This window comes from Aphis gossypii, chromosome 3, assembly GCF_020184175.1.
Source record: "Aphis gossypii isolate Hap1 chromosome 3, ASM2018417v2, whole genome shotgun sequence".
NCBI lineage: Eukaryota > Metazoa > Arthropoda > Insecta > Hemiptera > Aphididae > Aphis > Aphis gossypii.
Window position 1 is genome coordinate 2,145,116 of NC_065532.1, and position 24,492 is coordinate 2,169,607.

The following is a 24,492-nucleotide window of genomic DNA, read 5'->3' on the forward strand; positions in this document are numbered from 1 at the left end:
ATGTCTAAGGCTCTTAAATCATTAAACTAAAATTTAAATCCCGAGTCTATTATGATAGTTTTCGAAAAAGCAGCGATGAATGCTGTTAAATCTGAATTTTCAAATACCTTAATAAATGGATGTTTTTTTTACCTATCACAATGTATTTAGCGCCACTTACAAGAAGCAGGTTTACAAAAAAATTATATATAAGATTCTAAATTTGCCTTACATATTCGTATTCTGCTCTTGCTTATGTGCCACAAAACATAGTTATTAATGACTATGAAAGTTTTTAGATTCTGAATACTTTTCTGAGAATGAAGAACTTTTAATACCAATTATAGACTACTTTGAGGGCATCTGGATTGGCCGCTTGCATCGTAGAGGCCAAAGAAGAGATCCGATCATCCCCATTAGTTTATGGAATTGTTATGATTTAGTAGCGGCAGACCTTCCACGAACTAATTATTCAGTTGAAGGATGGCACAATTGTTTTCGTCTACACTTAATTCATCTAAACATCCATCAATTTGAAGATTTATACATGCACTTCAAAAAGAAGAAAGTATTAATATTTAATATTTTAAAAATTCAGCAGTGTATTGCGGGTCAAGAACCACCATAAAAAAATGTATAAAAATAAAAGTGAAAATTTAAAAAAAATATGTACAGATTATAATCACCGTACAATTGATTATCTTCGTGGTGTTGCATACAATTTTCAATTGGAAATGTAAAAACTATGTACCTTAATATTATTTACATCCACAAACGTGGAAAAATACTTAACATTGTATTTTATTTTTTATGTATTATTAGTAAATTATTATTATTATTATTTATTTATTTATTTTTATTTAATATTATGTGAGTATACAAACAATGTATGCACGAACAATTTTCGGCGAACATTTGACGCATATCCATTTTATTAAACACTTATAACTTTTTAGATTTACAATTGGATCTGATGAAATTTTTTTAATTTTTAATTAATATTAACTTATATGACTACGTTACCTGCAATAGTAAGATCTACAGTATCATTTTTCATATCACATATAGGGATACATTGATCCATTCAGTTAATTATGTGTCTATTTTAAAACGTGTAGGCATGTAATCAAAATGCAAGACGGCACGGGACGGAGATCAGCGTGACTACGGTAATGTGCTTAAATTTATGCAACTACACTAAAATTCAAAATTCAAAAAAAATGTATTCTTGTTATATTAAGATTTAAAAAAAAATATTTAAATATTTAATTTTTGTACATTTAAAATAATATTACTATCATAAAAATTATTTGTGTTTTACTCAAATTTTAGTAGGTATTTATATAAATACACTTATACAAAACAGATTAACAGGATTAACAGGTTAATAGGGGAACAGGACAATATCTGTCGGTCATTTATATTTAAATTGAAAACCAATACATGGTCTACGAAAATTATAAAAATAAAACTAATACATTGATGGATTGGACAGCTAGTATATAATATAATATAATATAATATACGTACATTGGAATAGACAATAATAAAAAAAAAATTGTCTTGTTTTTTATAAGTATGATATTGCTATTAATTTTTAATAACTAATACGCTTAAATTCAATAAACAAGTATATACGTTCTATCAGCTTTAAAAGGTGTAAGTAACCTTTTCTGTTTTTTAATTATTATATAATCTTACTGCTTATAACAATAGTTTCATCCATTAATATGAATCTCATCACAAGCTATCGTTTCTATATAATCTTCAAAGAGTGAAAATAATTTTATGAATAGAATCTCGTCTTTTCTTCCACTGTGATGTAATGTAGGTATAAGTTTTTATAAAAAATAACTAAATTAGTAGAAAATAATTAATTACATTCTGAACGAAAATCATTATGTATAGGATATAGGTGTGGTATTTTTAGATGTATCATTTTTATTTTTTTAGCCTCAATAAATAAAAAAAAAAAGGTATAATAAATTAATTGTAAATGAGATTTTTAATATTTGTATAAAAATGAAACTTTTTTTACATTTGAGGTATAAAAAAAACAAATTATAATAGGTTATTATACGATTATTGTTTCATATAACAAATATAAGTTGATGATGGGTATGAATCACTTAAGTAATACCTCAAGAAATTAATTTTAATAATTTATATCAAAAATCATAAAAAAAAAGTTATCAAGAAGGTAACAAACGATGAAATACATCAAATTTCAATTGTTATTTTACATTTTTATTAATATTTGGTAAAAGAAAAATGGTAATGGCACGGTCTACATTACATTATATTTTCATCTCTAAAAATATGTTATTTTCTCGTAATGACGTTGTTTTAAAGGTCACGTACATGATTCGATTATAGTTACCTTCTCCACAAATACGGTTGGTATATGATGTTTTTGATAATGTACTATTTTAGTATTATTGCGAAAACGTGTTTAAAACGAACACGGGAAATCAGAATGTATTGAATGTCGAGTAACTATAAGTCCGATAATTGTATATATTGACTAAAACAAATATTACACTTGTATCTTTCCGTAATAAAATAATACTTCCTGAAACGTTTAAAGAAATTACTATTGTTTTATAAATTATAACCATATACACTAGTTGTGGTAGATAATTATTTTATAGAACTCGGAAACTACGAAAAAAACACGGTCACATGCTATCACGAGCACTCAGACATCAAAGAAAAGTTCACAGACAAGAGAAAGGCCTTTTACACCAACTGCGGGTACATATTACGAATTACTCACAATCGGCTGCAAATCATATTGTGTTTGGACAATTTTTCATCTGCAATAAGATAACATATCGAAGTTAACGCGTGGGCCAACGTTAGGGTGATTTTTTTTTTTGGGGGGGGGGGAATAAATTCGAACATTTTAGAGACAATAGTTTATTAACTTATTTTCAGAGAATAAAGTTTGCATTATTGATGAATTATGAGAGGCAATGGCGGTCATAGTCCACCTGGAATTAAGACCCTCGTATATCAAAATTACAGAAATTGAATTAAAAGTACGAAATACACGTAAAATTAAAATAGTAAATATATCTAATAAACCTATAATAGAGTTTTAGTGACTAAAATAACAAAATAACTTTTGCACATCACAAAAATACATTAAATATATAATATTTTATTTGCATTATTATTATAATTAATAAAATATAGATATATTTATGTATTTTACTAAATGATAACACGATTAATCAACATATTTTAAAAGTATATGGTGAATAATTAAAAAATATAATATTGATTATTCAAAGTTAACATTATTTATTGACGTTTGTTAATGCTAACACGTAAAATATGTTCAACGTACACGCATATTTTGTATAAAGGATACATATTTTCCTCTTCTCTGCAAACACACACATGAAAAAATAATTCTAATTTATAATTTACAATAAGAAGATACCATATTATATTTTATTTTTAATCAGTAAACAAACTATTAATAAAATAGAAATTTGATAAATTTTTCTTATTGCCATTTATTTTATAAAAATCTATACAGCGTCAAAATAACGTGTATAATAATGTAAATTAAACCATAACTCAAACAATAACTAGAAAATGGATTCATTGCGAACATAACTTAACTTCAATAAAACAGTCACTGCAGCCTGTCTCGCTATTTGAAATCTGAAACTTTGCTATCATTATACTCACGTATTTGATTGTTATTACCTTACTTTAATGTAATTTTAAATTGAAGCAATTTAATATATTCCAATATAAAATTCGCTTATCGAAAACCAGGCGGGATGCCATACAAACGACACCTACGTGCAAATATACCAAAATAATCTATAAATCACGCCGGTCTATACAAATGGACAATAGTATTATAGTCTTATACTATTTTTATTAAAAAATACCAAGCACAAAAACTATTCTAATGTTTTCTAAACGGATAACCTTATGTCACAAAAATGCAGTTATGACTACCATGATGACTGTCCCATTATAGGCGTTAGGGCATTTATCGATCTATCAACCGCAACATTTAGTTTCATAAAAAAAATATATAATATATCGACTCTGGCAGCTACTCTTTATCTACCTATCGATTCGGAATAGCCATAAATTTGTAAACATCGTAATAACTAACTATAAGTTTTAGACTATATTTGTATTTTACTGAATTGTCCATTAAAACAATTTATTTATAACACAAATCATAATATTTATTGTATCCATGATTAATAATAAAAAAGTTTATGATTTATATGATGTAGGTACATAAATAACTTATAGTATGATTAATATCATTTATTTAAAAATATATTATATAATTCAAAATAATGATTTACACAATACATAAGTTGGTGAGCTATACAACAAACCGTCTACTGACATTTATAAGGCTTATAATTTTAAATATTTATATATTATACTGAATTTTAAGACTGGTTGAAATTGATACACGCTCCACTTATCACATTCTAATCCCATAAAATACGTGCATAAAAATAAATATTTATTTATATCAATAATTAATTTCGTTTTAATTTAATACTTATAAAAGCTCACTTTATCATTTATTATTATTGGAATTCATTAAATGTCAAAATAGCCTTTTTAATAATATATGCAACGACTAAATGTATAACAAAATAAAATAACGGATTGGTTATAAAAAAAAATTTTCTGTGGTATAAATAAACAAACTGTGAATAACTGATTAATTGTATATATAAAAGACGGTGACATACCATATGATAGTGAAATAAAACAAATGCAGTCGATAATTCGGGTGCAATAGAATTCAAATGGTTTTCGCAGGTCTTCTCTTCACCACTCTATCATCGTTAACATGGTGGAGGACTGCGTGTAATATAACAAGTACTGTGGATTTATTTTAGTTTCTTTTGGCTTATGCTCAAGCTGCCACTGTAACACCTGATCCAGGTGCCTATGATATAATATAATACAATATAATTAGTCGTCTCAGACATCGTATTACTACGTTAACCATACCTATCTATTTAAATGCGCAAGCATATTATTTACATTATTTTAAGGCCATGGGTTTGGCGTTTGACGACTCTTTCATGGTTTCATAATAATATATTTCTAATATGATAATGACATATACATAATATATTGTACATACTTTTATTTATAACTAAATTTTATAATATTAGCAAAAATTATTAAAAAAAAAAACCATAATTATAAATAATAATATAATATAATATATATTACATATTATAATATTATTATTATAATTATAATTATTTTTATTAACCATTATTATTGTATAATTTTGGTAATGATCTAAAAATTTGGATATAAAATACTAATTTTAAACATAACATTTTGTTTACACCATATATTGGGTTTCCAATTAACCCAATGACTAAGACAACTATATTTTGCATAAAAATGCACCTCCTTTTAGCTCAGAATAAAAATTATAGTGATTGCAAATAGAGAATCTGTATATTTTATCTACTTTACCGCACGGTTTATTCAAAAGAATTTCATCGATACCGACAGACTGTTTTATACTAAGGGATAAGTTTTATATTGATTCTACCTGTGCCGGTTGTTTAAAAACAACCCATGGATTCCGTTGCCTAGCCAAATAGAGAGGGAAAATTAATCTTTGAATACAAAAATTATGTTTTGATTTTGCTTTTAAATAATTTAGTGTATAGTTATTAGTTATTATGATACAACTCAAAGTAATATTGTGAATATTGTATAATTATTATTATAATGTATACATAATACGCAAAAGTTTTTTTTATAAATACCCTTTTAAATATATAGGAATATTTTTATTTTATGGTCGGTAACTGGTGTATTTATAATTGAATTATTATTTATAAAACTATTTATTATATAATTAAGTAAAATATAAATGTATAAGTTAAGAAGGAAATAGAATAATTACAGATAAAAATCTGAAGGTAACGGAATCGATAAGTTGTATTTAGATTACATGTACATACTGTCGGAATCTTTTTCCTCAGACTTAAAAAATATAGTTAGCTAATAAAATTAATAAGTTACTTCACCTTTAAGAGGATATCGTACTTGCCCGTAAAGAGTCCATATAATATAAGAAATTCGCGATAAACAGAATCCATTTCGGTTGAAGAATATTATCTTAAGCTTCACGTAGGCTTTTATTGATATTTACGTTTAAAAGTTTTAATATTTTACATAGTATAATTCAATTTAAAATGAAAATAACAATAAAAGCATATGTGATACACTAGATAATATTCTTACCTTTAAGTTTGATAATAATCGACTCTAATTTTAAAGCAAACAGCGTACTATGAATTCTAGTAAACACAAATTTGCTGTGATTTACTATAGTAAAACGGAGACAGTATACATGCTTATGCATATATCACACACACGACATATCTATATTACAATAAAACGGTCACATGTTATAATATTATATACATTTAATTTACTATTCTTGCTTACACAGTACCTATGCCTATAAAATACATACCTACACCAGTCGGTTCTGATGGCTGGTACATGTTAATAAATTAAACGTCAGCGCCCGTCGTCTCGTGTAGCAAGGTAAATTAACCATCAGTTTTCTTCGTGTGCATAACCATTTACAACAACAGCTTTTTGTCTCAGCCATACTGTTTTAGGATAACAATATACTATACATGTGTGTAATATGCATGTGTGCAATAGTATATAGGTACAAAGGCATTATACTACTATAATAATAATATGGGTACTTTTATTACACAGGTATCTACCTACACAAATGTTTATTTACGATTTTGTAGATTTGTACAGTCACTATCCATTTAGGTTTAGGTTTTTGGCTCCTGAATTTCTGAACATAGTTCCAACGTTGGTTTATTTGACAATATTATTGTAATGGTAAAAAGTCCTTTGTTTTTAATATATTTTTTGTTACATTGCACTTAAATAATTATTATGTTGCATTTTATTGTATAATCATATTCACAGACATAATTCTGCTTTTAAATGAAAAGTTAAGTGAACAGATATATTTAAATTATGCATACTTGCTAATCAATACAGAATTTGAAATAAAACATTTATATATATTAATAGAAGACATATTATTATATCGCGATTAACGTTTAATAATGAACTCAATTTGAATTAGTATTTATAAATTATAACTAAATACTTACACAGTTATAGATTTCTAATTTAAATAATTAGAAATTATTATAGTTGTAGCTTTTTTATTTATTTAACAATGAATATGAACATATTTTTCTCTAAAATATAAACATAAAAACATACTTAAAAAGTTATTATTATCGTTAGCGTAGACGCGTTTGTTAATAAAGGTAGGTAGACTAGGTAGAGTATATTATTTATAACAAAATCATTATTCATAATAAAATGTTTAAAAATATAATTAACGAGACTAAAATAACTTAGTTTTTTGATTTAATGAAAAATAATATAATGTTAACATATTTATCGTTGGTAATAACGTTTTATGGCTATTTAAAAATTTTAATGAAAATATATTAATCCTGAAAACAGGATTGAAGAATAGATTTAAGTGAATAAATACCTAATACAGATATATAAAGTATACACAATACAAAATATTAATAATATTTAGTTATATTAAACGTATTTAATTATAGAATCGAAAATTTTTTTATTTTAATTTTGATGTCATCCATCAAAAATAATCTACCTAAAGTGGTAAACTGATAAGTCTTTTAGTTTAACTATGATAATTAAAATATTTTTCATTTATTTAAAGATTAGATTTTATTATAAATTATTTTCACATTTCTAGTTATTTTAGATATTTTATTCTCTCAATCATCAACAATGTTTAAAGAAAAGTCGGCAAACGCGGTTTTAACTGAACTTAACTCAGAATCATTTTTTAAATGTGACGATTAATCTTTGCTTACAGATTTAATATCGCAACACAAATGTGACACCCTCAGACACTCTCCTTTTCATAAACACACCAGTGAACCATCCAACTTATGTATTGGCTCATATTTTTTTTTCAGGAAAAATATTATGCAATCACAGTTATTATAAAATGTACAAATGTTTTATATTTGATATTATAACTTTAGAAGTACCCGGCGAACTCATACAACAATCTTTAAAAAAATATAGTGTAATAATGACGTAATAAATTGTGAATGTATTTTTTGAATTGTTATTTTTACGTTTACAAACACATGTTGATTATGTATTGTTTTATGAATTATAATCAAAAGTTTTTCGATAGTATGCTTTGATAATATACATCTAAGTATTTTTACTAAGAATATATATTTCATTATCATATGTACCAATTATCAATAATGATTATTTTTTCAAACGCACTTTTCCCGAATAAAATAATTATCAATAGGTACTTATCAAAAAAATTAATGAGCTTCGGAATTTTGCAATTATTAATCTAAGCAACTATTTTTTTTAATAAATAGTTAACAAAAATTTATAAAATATTTAATGGTACAAAAAAAAAAATGAAATATATCCTACTTTTTATGGTTAAAATACAAGAAACGGTTTTTATAAGCTTTTTTTATGCACATTAAAAAAAAACTGTAGTTATGTATTATTATAAAAATTATACTTTTGTATAATAAAATTTAATATAATATACTACATGCATAGAAATATTTTGAAAATAATAAATACGATTCAAAATGTTGTTATGTATAGTGTGTGTATAATTACATAACACATTTTTTTTATTTTATTCATTTTTTTCGTAGTTGTATAAATATTGTTTTAGCATTAAATTGATATTTCTTATAAAGAATTTCATCTACTTTAAAACACGAATCAGATTGATTTTCTGCATAAACAAAGTATGAAAAACATACAGGAAAACTTTATCGGAAACAAATTGAAACGTGTCAATCGCTGATATTTTGTAAAAATAAAAATCATCTCTGGTAGGAATATACGATAGGTATAGAATATACATACACCGATAAGATTGTCAATGACGTGGGAGTAGGTATAATAGAGGGCAAACAATATATGACGATAACGCGTGAAACGCGTCTCGGAAGTTGGATTCACACAGTTAGTTTCTATAACATGGCAGAACGGATTTCGTGAGCGCTATAATGAAGATTCACCACGGTATTGTTTACCTGCACAGTATGCCATCGTACGGTAGCGAACTACTTTCGGTCGACAACGTTGGGATTTTCTCTCTCTATTTTTCTCACTCTTTATATCTTTCACAAAAGTCTTTCGTTCTCTTTACCGAACAATACTTTTTACTCCCCTAGTCAAAAGTTGTTCGTCGTCGCTCAATGACAATATCAAATTTCTTATCGCACAATCACTGCAGCCCAACTATAATTTCCCTGCACCAGTGACCTGGACAAAAATATAAGGTTTTTTCTATGTGTTGGCAACGTATAGATAAGAAAATAACTCACTTTAATATAACTCAAATACGTCAATCAGAAGCAGGCGGACTTATAGCCAACTAGTACTTTTGTCTGGAAAGAGCACCAATCGATGCCAAGCTTTTCGTTACAAACAATTAAAAAGTTAATAACTTTAGAGACTTGAAGTTTCTACAAAGTCTTTAAATTGTAATTTTTCAGACATGATATTTCAACATTAAGAAAAAAATAAAAGCATAAAATTTGCGTCTCACCTGTTGTATTTTGTGAATGTGTCCAATGTTATTTAATTTTTGTCTTAGAAGTAGATAGTAAAATTTACAAGCAATAAAGTTTTGAATATGTAGGACGATTTTGATTTATGGTATCACAAAATATGATATTTAATAGGTCATATTAGATATTTTTTTAGCATTAAAAACCCTAAAAACCATCGAAAAAAAATATGAGCATATTGTGATGATTAAATTATTGTTAGTATCTTCATAAAATCAATAACATACCTATTAGGTTACATGCAAAATAATATAGTAAATTAAGATCTCGATATTTTATATTTATTCGAGTTAAACAGTTCTATTATTTGTGGTATAAAAAGTACTTACATATGCTTGAAAATAATTTATTTAACGTTTATAAACATCTTATATTACATAGTTTTTCTGCGTCAAGTCAAATAAATATCATCAAAAATGTGATTTTCTGATAAAAATATTTGCTATAAAGAAAACAAAAAAAAAAAAAAAACTATAAACAATAGTCAAAACTAAAAAAACCATTAGAAATCGACTTGTTTTTTATTTTTGACGAATTCGTAATGATAAAATGAATTTCGTAGATCCAGTTTGATGGTTAACCAATTCATCTTATTTATTTTTACCGTCACTATATGCACTACGTATGACGGCTTATTTATTTTTCATACATTTATTTCTATTCGAGAATGTTTTACAATAGACCATCATGCGTGCCTTGTGTTCATAATATGTTGTTTTGAGACGTTAAACATTTTTCAAGCGATTCCATGTGAAAGTTTATCGTTGGTTATAATTTATTTACGCTTCAAATAGAAATACATTATTATTTTTTAAAGTGTTATGATAAAAAAGAGGTAAATGTACCTAAAATAATAAATTAATGTACACAAATATTGAATGTTTTTAGTGAAAAATACCATAGTATTTGAACTTGAACATTACAAATAGAATAATTCAATATCAATAATAATCTAATCAAAAATTATTCACCATATTAGTTATTAAATGAATTTATCACCTCTTTTAAAATCATCTTCAAAATAAAATGATTCCTCATTGTTTATTTGAACACCTGTATATATATATACTACAAAACATAAATGAAAAACTGTATTTAAACATTTTGAAGTACAGATATAATTTCTTTTATACACACAATATAATTATAAATTAATTACATTAAATTTTTAATTTACGTTTGTTTAAATTTACAGTATGCATTTATTTATATTTTCTAATTTTACGAGTTATAAATCATAACTATTATTATTTGTTAATATAGAATAAATCATGTATAATGTATAATATAATATTAAGTATAAAAGTAAAAAATTATTAACTACCACTATGTGTCAAATTTTTAAAACACAAAATTGCAATTTAAGTTATTTGTTTTAACTTAAAAATAATATATTATATACGATTTATTTATTGATAAATAGGAACATTTATCACCTTATAACGTTCTTAAGTAATTTGTATTTATAATTATGCATTTAAATGAAAAAGGAAATTAATTTATATTTATTATTAGGTATATAAAATATATTATACCTATAACGTATGATACTAAGGCAATGCCAAATCCAATAGGGATGTATTATACCATATTTTGCATGTTGCTCTTCTTACCATACAAAATTGACCTATTTTAGAAAATTATATGTACCTATGTTACAAATTATTCTTGTTTATATGTAACAAACCAAAATATATGATTTTTTATTATTATATGACAACTTTAATAAGTAATTAACGTTGTGTTTTAATGTCAGTTAAGCAACATTATATATTATGCATTATATATAGTATATTACAGTTATATTATAGTAAAGTTTCTAATGCTCAACAGAGCGTAGGCGTATGACAATGACGTGTGTTAATTTTATTTTGCTATTTATAAATTAATACTCTTAGATTTAAAATGCCTACAAAATATTTAGATTAACCTTGCATAAATAATATTACATAAAGCTTTATATAATATTATTAGGTAATTATTTTAAAATATTTTTGAAATATTTGACTGTTTTTCGATTTATGATAATATAATTTTTATTAATAAGTCAAAAAAATTTTAGAATATTTTCATTGTATACTAGTTTTTACACAAGTGTTTTACTAAAATTTAAAAAAAAAACTATTATTAATAAAGCCACATTGTTTTTTTTTTTATAGATATTTTAAATTCAAATTTTGATAAAATTGGATATTTATAAAGAATTACAACTTTAATAATTTGTTTGTTCTTTTTTTTCAATACAAAAATAAACAGTGGATGACATAAAACATTTTGCCATTCCCTATATTTTTGTTTTCTCTACACTATGGAATTAATAAATTTATCTTATTTTTCTTTATGACTGGACACAATGGTACTAATCTAAATAAATGTATAACAATGATATATGAATTATCATAATACTTACCTAATTCTCTAATATATAAAAATCTCGTGTCACAATTGAAAATGTATGTAATGACAGACTTTAATAAAATTATGTGTTTATATTCAGTCGGTCTGAGAGAGTGATGTAAACTGCAACTTTTCATACCCCTAGAAGTAAAGGGTGGCTCACCACAATTATTTTTTAATATTTAACGTGTTAATTGTATACATATATATAAATATATGCAGCTGTTATTATTATTATTTATTATTTTTTTTCTACAGTCGAGAAGTTTGTGCGGAAACCCGAGGGCTAATGTTTTTAAATTTTTTTTTCATTAAATTTTTATTGATAAGTATAATATTTTTTTTAAATTAAACTTAAAAATTGACATATAAGCCCTATTTTGGAATTCCTCAACCCACTTGTGGCAAGGAAAGGGGTTGGGTAATCACGACCAAATTGAACAGCAATTACTCTCTTATAGTAAAGAACATAATGGAAATGTGAGAAATCCGAAATCAACCATTATTTTAAAATATGTAATGAACTGTATAAAAACCGATGTTGTAAAAGAAATTAAATATTTTGTATTTTATAAATTCTTTTCGAAAAAATAGATTTACAAGAAGTTGTGTATGTGTAATTTTTATTGGCAATATTTAGTATTATATACAAATCTCGATGTCACAATGAAAAATATATGACGCCAAACTTCTTCGAATCGGCTTGACCGATTTTCATGAAATGTTATGTGTATATTCAGTAGGTCCGAGAGTGTGATGTAATAATAATAATAATAATAATGTGAAACTAATATATAAAAAACATACATTGATATATGGAATATTATTATACCTAATTATTATATTATAAATGAGGTCATTTTGAAAAAAAAAAAAAATAATATCGTATAACTAAAATAAGAATAAATAACTTATAATAATTTATAATATATTTATTATAAAATATCTTTAGAATAATATTAAAATTATGTCCAGTTTCCGTTTCAAATCGTCAAATCGTACTTCATATTATAATGATTTATCGGTAAATACAAATTGAACACATTCATTATAGATACGATTGAGTTTTACTATACAATAGATTAACGTACCCATTTTTTTTTTTTTTTTTTTTTTTACTTAAATGTATATTGTATACATACATAATCTACTAGAATAATTGTATTAACAATAAGACTATAGAAAAATATAATAATTGTACAAAACCAATAAATCTCTTTATAACATTTATCATATGGATTCTGATTTACATTGAAAATAAAAATAAATCATTGATAAGTTGAATAATTACTATAATACAATTAACATTTAACAGTGTTTATTGCATCAAATCAAAAACGATATATATTATATAACACAATCGTGTTTTCGTAGTAGGACAGTTAATAGTAACACTTGGGCTATATTATATTACTTGTATACAATTTTAATAATAATAATATACAGACATTGACGAAGATCAACCAAGATGGTTCACTGCAACTCGCACGTACGATTCTACTCTCGAATCATTCGAAAAGGGCTACGAATAAAAGAAAAGCAGCTGTCACCGTTTTGTCGAAACGCAAATTTCGCTACCACTTTACCTATTACTTACTTGATCATACATAAATCTTATATATTAAATTTATACTATATAATATTGCATACAACATATTATTAATATATGATACATACTTAGTGAAATATTATCAGTGTTATGAAAAGTTAGTCATTCTATGAAATGGTCACCCGGTGAAACATGGGAAAAAATGTATTAAGTAAACATTTTTCGTGAAGTATTTGTTGTACCTATATAAATACAATATTATATATTTTTGTTTCATTTTATGTAAAATCTTATAATTAATTAGATGTTACTATAATTTATAAGTATATATTAGTACAATAGTATCTATATGAGTTATTATAGATACCATATATATTATTATTATATAGAAACATAATATTTTATTGTTATTGAAAGTGATGATTTATACAATTAAAATTAATTATTTATGCAATGTCATGTAATTTAGGATAAACAAATGAACGTTCTAAACAATTAAATGACAAAATAATTTAACAATATTATCGATTATAATGTACATCACTGAAATAATAATAATATATTATCGTAATCGGGTCAACATATTATAAACTATAAAAACTATAACTTTAAAAAAATCTATAACAATTAGAATTTAGAAAATACATCGCACGATTTTTTTTTTTTTTTTTGATTATTTAAAATTGATATTTTAAAGTTATAAATGTATAAATTTAGTTTTAACAGCTATAACTTGAACATTTAATTTTATTAAGGTTTTTGTTATTTATTCTTATAGAAATTTTAAAATCTAAAAAATGTTATAAGTAGGAGCTTACAACTTTTCACTTTAATGTGTATTATTATATTTACTTTGAACCATGAAGTTCTTAAAATATTTAGATTATTTTTTAGCCATTTATAATACAAACTTATTCATACCGGCCTTTATCCAATAAACTAATAATGTCTTGTAATATTATGATATTATAATAATATTATTACATTATTATGGTATAATATAATATGATATACGTGATTTGTCTTTAAAAAATGAAGTTAAATTTACCGCATTTTTTAATAGAAAAATAAATTACTATCTAATATTAACATAAACATAATACTTATGTAATAAAATATCTTTAGAAATTTAGTCTTAGATTTGTTTTATATAATGTATATCTTAATATCTTATGTGATCATTTTTCATTGTATTCCAAAATTTTTATATTTAAATAAAAAATGTAATTTTTTATCGATAAATTTGGGACTGAGCGTTTAAATAATAATTTTCATAGATATTTATAGCATATATGGAAATATACTTTACGTGTTCAGTTTCAACTCGTTTAATTATAATTTAAGATGAAAAGATAAAATAAAATAAAAACTAATAGAGAAATAAGTATAGTATTATTATTATTAGTTAAAAACACTGAAATTATAACAAATAAAACAAAGTAAAAACACTGTATAATACGATTTACATTATGTATATTAAAAATATAGGTTAAGTTAGGAAAATCATGATTGAAAAGAGTGTTCACTGAAACGTTTGCGATCTGGTAATAATATGACATTCTATGTACTGTAGATATAACAATATAATATAATAGGTATCCTTAACTTGTAAATCAGCCGGTTCAAACGAGAGTGTTGGGAATTCAAACATTTATGTTTATTCTTATACGCGACTCCGGGAAAATGCATGGAATAGAGAGACTTTTAAAATATAATATTTTAACGAATAAAAACTTAAAAAAAAAAAAAAATACAATAAAAGGGTTCAAACCATCTAACAAAAAAAATACTTTTCAACCTATCTTTATAATGCAACTATTTTAATAGCATGCTTTTATTATATATAATAAATAATATTATGGTTTATGGTCAAAACAATATATATATAACAATATAATTGGATAAACGAATTTAAAGGAATTATATTTACAACATGCAATACGTTTTATTTCATAATATTCTTTTAAAAAGGAAAATCCCAAGATTCAAATATAAAATGGTTTATTTGAAGGCAATGTATTTGTATTGTTATTATTTTCCTTGGATTACATATTAATCAACTGTATTAATAACATGGTCGTAAAATCTAAATTATTTAATAAATAATTAACTTAAAGTATTATTCACTTGTCGTTTTTACAGGATGATTTAAAAATTTTTGTTTTTTGAAATTTAAATAAAATTAAAATATAATTGTGTTTACTTAAAGTGATGCTTTATATTACTCATTTATTCTATGTTAATTTACAAGAATAATCTAAAAGTTTATTTAAAACTACTTTTACTGTACCTATCATATTATATATATAAATGCATAAATGGAATTTGATTGCTTAATGCTAAAATTTAGCGTAACGAATGTGGATAGATAATATTTTTAGTTTTCTGATTTTGTATATAGTTGTATAGATGATGTTCCCAAAATATCAACTTAAAATACTTATACTTTATTATTATTTTGGACAATAAAAACAATGAAAAAGATTTGTACTGCTATACTACAACTATTCACTAAATTACTAATTTCTAATAAAAACTGATAATTAATAACATTAATGAAAAAAATTCTTTATATTGTGCTTATTTAAACAAATAATTACTTGATTTTTCATAAACTTAACTTTAAACCTAATTTATAGAATCAAAAATAGGCTTAAAACCTACAACGCGGTGCACTCTTCCATTTAAAAAATAAATAGATATAATCCGGTGAAATTTTAGAAAATTGAGGGAAAAAGATTTACATTTTAATATTTATATATTATGTATATAGATGATGTATTGTATACGGAAATTGGAAATTAACTTGAACAAACTATTAACAGAGAACAAAAGGAAAGTTCTGACACTCGTCTTCTTCAAATTGTTCAAAGTTTATTTAAATAATAAAATTAACAACGGACGTGAAATAATATTTTTAAGTTGTTCAATTCTTCAATTACGGTTTCATCGCGAGTTGTATCCGACATATTAGTTATAAACAAACATAACATTTTAGACAATCGTTTTTTTTCAAAACCAATGGATATTAATTTACCCGCATGTACCTAAGAACACTTTTTGGCTTAAACTTTGAATTGTTTTTGTTTGCTAAAATAAGGATCTCTACTCTCTCGGGAAGTTTTCTATGCTTTTATTTTATAAAACAAACAGTCTACTTATAATATATAGGCATATGTATCTACGTACATTACGTGCATTCAAAAATAATTGTTGTGTTGAGCACGTATCAACAATGAATTGATCGGCATAAATCTTTGTAATCTAGACTCTAAAGGATAAGATTTATAGTGTTCAATGCGACTATGACAAGCTAAATCTTTTAAAACATAAATCACACCAGGAATATACATTATTTACCGATTTTTGATTACAGAAATTTTACTAATATTATAATCGTTTTTTAATATTTGAATTTGCGCACGTGTGTGTGTTTGTTTGACATTTTTTTAACAATAAATACTTCTTTGTTTTTCTTATTTAAAATATATTATATAATTAGTGTAAAAAATAAAAACAATGTTTGATATTATTATGATGTTATTCTTATTATCTGTGCATAAAACCGAGTTAAATTAGGTCGAATGTAAGATAATATAATATTAAACATTTTCATATTTATGAAAGTTTCATATTAATTTAGAAAACTCATAAATTCTCTACTGCAGTAGAATTATATTATACACTTATACACATTTCAGTATGTCGCACACATAAATATATATATAACAATTCATATTGACACGTTTGACGTTTCTTTACCGCGTTATTTGCAGTTTTTTCTACTTTTGTTCATTAAGTGTACAACAGAAAAGGACATAAAACATTTTGGCACAGTATTTAAAATGTGTAGGTACCTATATATTATTATATAGGTATTATACTTACGAGTATTGGCTTTTACCCAAAACGTGTTTTCTTTATTTCTTGTCCTCGCTCTTTTATTTTTAGTAGAAAAAACCACATGTATTATAATATTGAGTTTAAAAAACCTATACTTGATAGATTAGAAAAGTTACAAAAATTAAAATGTTATTACCTAGTATGTTCGTGGCATTTTTTTAAGCAAATATAATTTGCTAAGATAAGATATGTAAATGGGTATTTAAGTATTTTAGTTTAAGCAGTGTATTCACATTTTATCAATAAATTTAACTGATTATTAAACTTCCTTATAATTTATTGTCTTATTACCTATATGTAATATTAATTATCTGTAGATTAAGTTAAAAATTTCAATAATTAATTTTGTTATAAGTAATAATTATTATATTATTATAAATCATATAATAACTAACATCTAAAAATGTATACAATATTATTAATTTAGTTATAACTTTTAAGATAATTAATATTATTAGCTGACTGTTTAACTTAAGAATCTTAAAACCATGTGTTAAAATTTAAAAATATTATTTGTTTTTAAATTTTAATAGTAAATATCTATAATATTTAAATTTATATTTAGTTACATAATATTAAATAATTTTTCAAATTATTTCATATTTATTTTTTTTTAAATATATATTTATTGTCATAATATAATAAATAAATAAATACATTTTGATTTATATATGTAATATAATGTATGCGCTTATTCAATTGCAACGCCGCTTACATATACATATACATATAAATTATCATTTATAATTAAACATTTTTTTTTTAAACATAATTAATTTGATTTAAATTTGTTTCATAATATTAATGTTTATTTTTTAAAAAAAAATGATATACTTATTTATTGTTATGCTTATTTCAAAATTGTATTCTATAATATTTTATTTTACTTTTTCGAGCTCATCATTTTTAGTTTTTTAAATCTAAAATTGTATGTTGAACTACTAGCTCTGAGTGAAATTACATATTAATATATCTAAGGTTGCCAACACTCAGAATTTCTCCCTGAAGTCTTCATTTAAAAAGGTAAATCTACGGGCCACGGGTCTAGTTAATTATTATCTCAGTCGTCGTAAAATCAGAAAGTGTGATCAAAGCTTTCAAAACCTTTAATTATATTGTCGGTAGAGTTATTAAAAAAACCATAGTTCACCAAACTTTCGAAAGGACTGGTAAAATATTTGTTTATTCCCATACAGGAATTCACCTTTGTTGAACGTATTTTTTCTTTAATAAGGAATTTGTTTTCCTATAAAATATTTAACTGTCAGTGAATATTTCAGGTCAGATAAAAAATTATAAAATAAGAAATTTTCAAGTTTTTTAATTTTTTGAAAAATCCCAAATAAGAAAAAATATTAAAATGTTCAACAAAAAAAATATAAATTATAATAATGACTTTAAAAAGATAAAATGTTTAGAATAAAATTACACAATCATATTTTGTTTTATATACCTTCATAGTATATTTCTATATTCTTTGCATTTCATTAACTGACTTATCAACTTATAAAGTCATAATAAATAATTTAGTTTTTGGTCTTTAGAGTCTAAAGACTTAGACGATCAGATTTTTAGAATTTTAAAGTTTTTCAATTTAATATATTTCCTTTTTAAAATTATTAAGAATGTGACTAAATTAAATATTTACTTAATTTATTGATACATTTTTAATATTTTTATTATTATAATTTCTTAATTGATTGATTTATTAACGATTTTTTTATTACATTTTATTGATCAGAATATTGATTAAACTATTATTTTAAGATTTTGGTTTCTATTAAACATACAACCTTTTTTTATAAGTGTGTACGCAGAAATTATTATTTTATTTTTACAGGTTTCTAAGGAGAATATGGGTGATTGCATGGATATGTTAATCTCATTTACACAATTTGGTTAAACATTAAAAAGTGAACGTGTTTCTTTACAGAAGTATACATAATATTATACTAACCATATTAACCACCATATTATTATGCATTATATTTTAAATAAAAAAGACTAAATCCTAATTACCATTAGGTAATTATGTTAAATAGTTTTTAATATAGTGGGTTATGTAGGTTTAATATAATATTAAGTAGAGTAGAAAAATGAAAACTAACCCCTGATGAGATTTCATGAAAAAAGAACTTCCTAAGATTATTGACTTATTGATAAAATTGAAATTCTATATCCAAATGTCCACATACAATTACAATTGTAGCTTGATATAGCGTAACTGAACATATTTTAGTTTGTCTGACCCATTCGGGCCATTCCAATATCATATTGATTGGTATATGAATTAATATTATTTATAGTTATTATACATAGATATACACACCTTACACCTACTACTTAATTTATATATATCACGGGTAAATATTTTTATTTTTATCGCTTGTTTCCGTAAACTTACCTTTTGCAATGCATCTTGGTATTCTGGTAGATTAACGACTGTTTTTACAAGGATCTTTTCATTCAAATTTCGAATTTCGTTTATTTTTTTAAGAACGCCTTAGTTTTTGATCTTTTATACGTAATTTTATGTCTCTTGCCTGTTTTAAAAAAAAAATTGATAATGGTTAACAAGGAAAAATATTGTAAATTACAACTTAATAATATTTTGTAGTAGGTATACTAGTTAAGTCTATGAATTACAAAGCGCATCATATTATCATATTATATAAATTTATGCACACTAATAATGTAAATAGAAAATTATCTAGGGGCTAATCTCTGTGGGGGAGGATGGAACGGATCCAAGGTATTTATTAGAGTTTTAGAACCCTTATTAATATAATTTTTTTTTTATGTACACAATAATAGTCTGAACCATTATTGAAAGTCAGGATGAATGTATAAAATATAAATGTGTAGTATATTACTCGTATTTGTTATGAGAGCCTTATGTAAACTTACCTACCATTGTCTGCATAACTGAATATATAAATAATAATAATTAATATTTAAAATTAATATATAGTACAATAATCTAGTAAAACATACAATTTACGGATTGGTGCTGTGTTTCGAACTTTTACAGAAAAAAAAGTGAATAGATTTATTTGTTATATTCATTTTGGGGGGGGGGGGGGGTTAAGGTAATTGAGACCATACCGCCGAACCAATTTCTCTCCATCTATCTCTATTTTCTGCCGCTACTCTCCATGGTACCTCTGGTTCAACGCTTTCCGCGTATCTTTTTAAACAGTCTTCCCAGCGTAAGCATGATCTTCCTAAGGGTCTCTTACCGATCGGGTTCTTTTCGATTGTTGTTCTTACTATGGATCCTACTCTCCGTCATGCATGTCCTGCCCAGTCTGTTGTTGATCTCTTCCGCAATGGGTTTAACCTTATCTAAAATGCAATAGGACAATATCTTGTAAACCACATTCAATAAGGCTATTCCTCTGTAATTATTACATATTTGTTGGTTACCTTTTTTATGGATTAAGCATACGACTGAAAAATTCCAACCTTCCGGTAGTACTTCCTTCTTCCAAATATGGGTTAGTAACCAATGTATATGTGTTAATGAATCTTCGTTCAGCATTTTCATAATCTCATCTTGTATACCATCCTCACCAGGTGATTTATAGTTCTTCAATCGCCTTATTTGTAGTTCAACTTCTTGTTTTGACGGTGTTGTACATTCGTTTAGGTTGGGTTCTATCCTTGTCCAAGTAAAGGTTTCTATGGGGTCGTTGCAGTTAAGAAGATATTCGAAATACTTAATACTAATACATCTACATTATCATATTAAACGATTCTGTCGAGTATTATAGAAGAGGTAATTATACTTATGAGTACTAACCCTGTAAAAATATAAGAACAAAAAATATTTAAACTTATACAAAATGACTACACCTTATTGAAAACTTAACATGACTCTCCATGTATTAATAATCTCCTAAAACATTTTATTAATGATGTACCAACCTATATATTAAAAGCCGATATTTGTATCCCAATGTCACTTTTTGTGTATTATTACATCTAATAAATTTAATTTAATACACTACAGACATTTTATGTTAACAGAATTATTCATTCGCATCTATGCAATAGAAACATTACCATAGTAATACATCAACATTGAACAAAACTAGCTGTATTATAATTAGTAGGTGTACTATGATCAACACTGTTTCTTTAAGATCTTGCTATATAATATTTAATTGAATGTACAACCATAATGATCATAATATTATAACTTCCGGAGTATCGCTTGCGAACAACGTTTCGAAATGAAAACAAATTATAGCAGCAATATGTTTGACTTGACAGTCGACATATAACTATGATTACTATTTATTTAGTATATTCTGTAATGATTTATACACTTAGTAATATTGTGATTATTTTGTTAATTTTTAGTTTAACGAATACTGTTTTAGTTGATATTTATTATTTTCACACATAATATTATTATATAGTTATGCCTTATGAGCATGTATACATTTTAAAAAGCTAATATAAAAGACAAGTATATAATACATATTTAATAATTATTTGTTTATTAATCGCATTATCATATTAGGTAAATTGGCTACATACAGCTTATTATTTATCCCATTACTTTTTAAATTTTTGAATACTTACGAACAGGGACAAATGGACGCGGCCGTTTGGGCGCGAGTACATTTGGACGCGAGGACAAAATTGTAATTAACATTAAAGTTTTATCACGATATTAGGAATTATCTGACGTTATCGAAATCTGCGTTATCATTTAGACACGAAGTCGCTTCGACCAGTATTGTATTAATTCAATTCTGTTATTTTCATATATATACGTTATCGAAATCGATAAAATCCACCAACAAACCAACTACAATTTTAGTTTACTCCAAAAACAGTGGTTGCAGCATTTTACTTTTAACAATCACCAATTTATATTGATTTATTTTAATTTATTATATAATATTGTACCTAAGTAGTTATGCCATTAATAAAGTCGAATCGAGATCAATGTGTTTTCACTGAAGATGGTTTTATATATTTATTTGACAAACTAAGTGCTGACTCGCTTAAACGATTTTGGCGGTGTAAATACAAACATGAGTGTAAAGCACGAGTTCATACTGAAATCGACAGTTTAGACGTACTAAAACGCATTAATGAACATACTCATGATTCTGAGGCTGCAAAAGTCGAGGTGACGGTTGCTATCAATCGTCTGAAAAATAGAGCGGCTGAAACCGTGGAACCTACATCAACCGTAATAAATGAATGTATTTCTAGATTATCAGAAGCGGCTAAGGTAGGTAACACTATTATTTTTTTTTCTTTTAAATGTTAAAATGTGCAATATCGTGCACAATACAAAATTTTCATTATAGGTACTTCAAATTATATTTTTAAACATATTATTTTTTTCGGATCGGATCGAATTTTTTCCTAAGATCGGAATATTTAATAGAAAAATAATACTAATGATTTACTCACAGTTTTGATGTGATTGTAGTTGGGCTCTGTACCAGGGATTTTGTGAATAAAATATTTTATGGATTCGAAATAGTCACCACATGTAACATAGATACAACGAATACTAGTTTACGGCACGCACACGCAACCCTGTGGACGACCTCATCTTGTCACCGCATAAATTCCTGTTTACCCGAATAGTGATTCAAAAAACCTTTTTACAATATACAAAGGTTTTTTCACTTTATAGTACAAAAAAATTATTTATTTTTTACGATAAAATGTAAAATATGTAGGGAAATAATGTCTTTTAAAATTTAAGACATGGTATCCTATTTTTGGTGCGTTTATGTCTCTCATACAATAATAATTAGGTAAGTAATTAACTTAAATTTTGAATTCTATATAATTTTAACGAAAAAATTTAATTTAACTACAGTTTTATATACATGCGTTTCAATTAAAAATTCATCAAAATATCTTATAATTTATTTGAATTAATTATTCTAAATTCTAGGATATGGAAAAATATTTTATTTATAAAGTTAAAGAAATCAAATTATACGATGAGTATGAAAAATATGACAGTTGTCCAAATTCATAGGTAAAGTTATTTTATTAAATTTCAGAAAATTGATAGGTATAATTAAATGAAAGATAAATACATGTTTAATCTTAAATCTATATGAATTAAAATGAGCAATTGCACCAAATAAACCAAATAAATTTCGATTGTTATATCCTATAATCAGTAATCACTATAAAATACTTATTTAATATATATTGCAAACTATATTTTTAAAATATTAATGGATTTTTGCAAACGTTCAGGTAATTCATGACAAATAAAATAAAATACCAGTTTTATGAGTCGATATATTTTTTTTCATATGTAGACATATAAATCTGTAACATAGAAATACAGACAAAAATATTGTTTTCATTCAACAAAACAACCCTCACCCACCCACTATCTACTAAAATTCAAATTTATTGAGGAATGTCTTACTATGGCAACACACGCTAGCTTGCGACAATACATTGTTACAGCTGCAGTCAAACCGGTGGAATGTAATACATTAACATCGGTGACAGTGGAATTAGAGTATGATGGGGTAAATTCCACGGGTGGCACACAAAAAATAAGGACAAAAGAATCCGGTGTTATTTTTTTTCCAAACAGATGGTGTTGTCACTGTGTGTAAGACAGTATATTAATGTCTATATCGACAAGTATCCCGATTCCCGATAGATAATTCAAATAGACTATAGTCGTCCCATACCGGATTTTGGACGGTTCTGTTTATATGAGGTGGATGGCGGATACATTGGACTATTGGTTGACAAGAAAACATATGTAACGGTGAATAAACGGCGTTTGAATTAAAATATTAAGATTAAAATGATCCAGAAGGTTATAAGAGCACTTTATACGGTCGCATAACATGGTATTAAAAATATTGAATATAGTGGATATTTTGTACTATTTCAAGCAAAAAAATTTAAAATTTTTCTAAATATTTATAAATTTCTGTTTTTTTTTTTTTTTTTTTTTACTTC

The 24,492-nt window shown here is 24.7% G+C and overlaps 1 protein-coding gene and 1 pseudogene across 1 annotated transcript in view; one reads left to right on the top strand and one right to left on the bottom strand.

Annotated features, from left to right (window-relative positions):
- On the top strand, positions 1-561 carry LOC126550785 (uncharacterized; annotated as a pseudogene).
- A 12,356-nt stretch (positions 562-12,917) lies between these two features.
- Positions 12,918-24,492, bottom strand: part of LOC114121247 (transmembrane channel-like protein) — a 77,124-nt gene continuing 65,549 nt past the window's right edge. The window contains exons 16-19 of the mRNA XM_050203345.1: positions 20,944-21,198; positions 20,623-20,862; positions 19,922-20,060; positions 12,918-13,856 (exon numbers count right to left, since the gene is read on the bottom strand). The gene's annotated coding sequence lies outside the window, so the exon portion shown is untranslated. The remainder of the gene's footprint in view (positions 13,857-19,921; positions 20,061-20,622; positions 20,863-20,943; positions 21,199-24,492) is intronic.